The sequence below is a fragment of the Mastomys coucha genome, unplaced genomic scaffold, assembly GCF_008632895.1.
Source record: "Mastomys coucha isolate ucsf_1 unplaced genomic scaffold, UCSF_Mcou_1 pScaffold3, whole genome shotgun sequence".
Classification (NCBI taxonomy): domain Eukaryota; kingdom Metazoa; phylum Chordata; class Mammalia; order Rodentia; family Muridae; genus Mastomys; species Mastomys coucha.
This window is the reverse complement of record NW_022196909.1, coordinates 34,155,727-34,158,704: the sequence shown is the minus strand read 5'-3', so window position 1 is coordinate 34,158,704 and position 2,978 is coordinate 34,155,727. Positions and strand designations below refer to the sequence as shown.

The 2,978-nt window shown below is 43.4% G+C and overlaps 1 protein-coding gene across 5 annotated transcripts in view; it reads right to left on the bottom strand.

Annotated features, from left to right (window-relative positions):
- Rhobtb1 (Rho related BTB domain containing 1) overlaps window positions 1-2,978 on the bottom strand; it is an 82,720-nt gene that overhangs the window by 10,315 nt on the left and 69,427 nt on the right. The gene's annotated exons all lie outside the window — the stretch shown is intronic.

Below are 2,978 nucleotides of genomic sequence, written 5' to 3'. Positions count from 1 at the left end.
GATGGCCTTGAACTCAGAAATCCACCTGCCTCTGCCTCCCAAGTGCTGGGATTAAAGGCATGCACCATACGTTAACACGCTGTTGCTTGGTGTAAACTTAAGTTTTAACGTTCACTGAGATACCAAGAATTTCATGCTGCCGTGGCCTAGGGCTGACACTGCCGTATCTGAGATGTACCTACACTATCTAAGCATGCCTGCCTCCTACCTGGCTCTGTGTTCTTGAGCCCACACACTGGCTTGCATAAGCTGCTGATTTCTTTGATACAGCACTCCTCAGCTGGGTGGAGACACAAAACTACTTAAAGCTGGATTTCTCAGAGAGGTCATCTGGGTCCCCTAAGTAACAGCAGGTGTGATGGTTAATCTCCACGGTCAACAGGACAGGAATCAGGATCACCATGGAAACAGGACACTGGGCCTATCTCTGAGGACGTTTCAGGGCTGGCGGGGGTGGGGTAGGGTGGGGTGGGAGGGTGGGGGGTGGGGTTGACCTTGGTGGGAAACCAAGGTTTGACCACCCTGAGCGTGGTCCTGCCATCCTGTGGGCTGAGTTGTTGGACTTCATGAAAGGAAGGAAAACATCAGATCCCCAGCATTCAGTCAGCTCCCTGCTTCCCGGATGCAGATGCGGTGTGACTAGCTGCCGTGTGTGTGTGTGTGTGTGTGTGTGTGTGTGTGTGTGTGTGTGTATGTGCGTGTGAGTGTATGTGCGTGTGTGCATGTGCGTGTGTATAAAAATACATAATATACAATATATAAATATATTATACATTGTATGTTGTAGAAATAATAATGTCTGTACACATTATGTCATATAATATATAATGTGTATCATATATTATACATAATGCATATTATATATTAACCCACATATCCAGGAAGCAAAGGGGCCAGGAGGGGACCCTGGGAGAGCTGGTTCTGATCCTCTATTCTCTGCCATTCTGGGTATGTATGTATGTATGTAAATATATATATGTATATATATATACACATATACATAACATTACACATTATATATTATATAATATATTATGACATATCATATATTTTAATAATATATTATATTATTATGATACATTTGTAAAATTATTTTATAAGTCTTGTATATGAAAAATAAAACATATTTATAAAATAATACATTTGTGATATATAATAAATTATATAATCATATATGATAATATATAAGTCTGACTCCCAAGTGCTGGCATTAAAGACACGTGCCACCACCATCGACATGTAAATATTTTTGGAGACAGAGGTTTGCCAAAGGGGTCTCGACCCACAGTCCGAAAACTGTAAGTCTAAATGCTTGGCTTAGACTCTGTCCACCAAGTACTGTAGGTGACTGGAGGAGCTGTGTTGGGGAGGTATTCAGATCAGTGTCAGCTGGATTTTATGTCGCCGTGGGAGAGGCTTGGAGTGCGTTCTCACGGAGGCTTCCTTAGGGTCACTTTAAAATGAAAACTGTCAGGTAGAAATTAACTCCATGTTATCAGTGTCAGATGTAATCTTTCTCATAAAAAAACATGACCACACTGACAACTGAGTGTGGATGAGGTTCAAGGATCTGGCTCCAAGTTGCTTTTCGTCTGTTAAAAATTATCTAGTGTATCCCGGAAGGACGAATACTTGTGTAACCCATGGGGAGCTACCCAGATTGGAACTCACATTTCTGACCAGGGCATCCCCATTGCGGCTTCCCGGGGTTAATGTCTGGAGAGTAATGCACTCATTTGGATCTGACTTCAGTATATGGGAGAATTTTTTTTTTCTCCTAATTGTGATGTTATCCTTTCCTTTAAATTGGGGAAGAAACATGAAGAGAAGGGAACTTTAGCTGGGCGGTGGTAACACACGCCTTTGATCCCAGCACTTTGGGAGGCAGAGGCAGGTGGATTTCTGAGTTCGAGGCCAGTCTGGTCTACAGAGTGAGTTCCAGGACAGCCAGGGCTAAATAGAGAAACCCTGTCTGGAACCTTCTCCAACTCCCCCCCAAAACAAAAGAAAAGAAAAGGGAACTTTATTTCTAGGTAATTTGTGTATATGGGGACAGATAATCTTTTATCTGAAGTCATCACTAGAAGTATATATGTATGTATGTATATATGTATGTATGTATATATGTATGTATGTATATATATGTACATACATATATATGTATGTGTATGTATGTGTATGTATATACATATATATGTGCGCCAGCCTTGACTAGGATGACTTGTTCTCTACTTGTTTTATCGGCTCAGTTATTCAGCCAGTTTTTACTGACAGCCAACGTGCACAGACAATCCTCTCAGTGCAGGAGGAAGGCCAGTAAATATGACAGTGTGTCTCTACTTTCCCCGGAATCAAGTGAAATACAGGGGATTAGCACCCAGACTGCTTACTGACACCTTTGGGGAAAAGAAGCAGAAGTCTGAACATTTTAAAATGAGGGATTTAAATGCATCTATTCCACCCAGACCTGCTCCTCTTTACCAGTTGAACTAATCTACAAGTTACAGAAAAGACTTCTGAGGTTAAACCAGACTGTCCCCCCCCCACCCCCACCCCCACCGCTTGAAATGAGCTTGACAATGTCAGAACATTTTCAAAAATAGTTTAAAGAGAAAGAAAACTTCTTAAAACCAAATACATGATGCTTGCTTTGTGCTACCCAGGGTTTGGGGGGACTTCCTAGATTTACCATAGTCAAACCATCACAGCTTGGTGGCAGCGGGAAGGGGAGAGGAAGAAAGGGAGAGAGGGAGAGGGAAGGAGAGAGGGAAAGAGGGAGAGGGAGAAAAAGAGGAAGAAAGGGAGAGGGAGGGAGAGAGGGAGAAAGGGAAAGAGGGAGAGGGAGGGAGAGAAGGAGAGAGGGAGAGAGGGAGAGAGAGAGGGAGAGAGGGAGGGGGAAGGAGAGAGGAAGAAGGGGAGAGGGAGGGAGAGAGGGAGAAAGGGAAAGAGGGAGAGGGAGGGAGAGAAGGGGAGGGAGA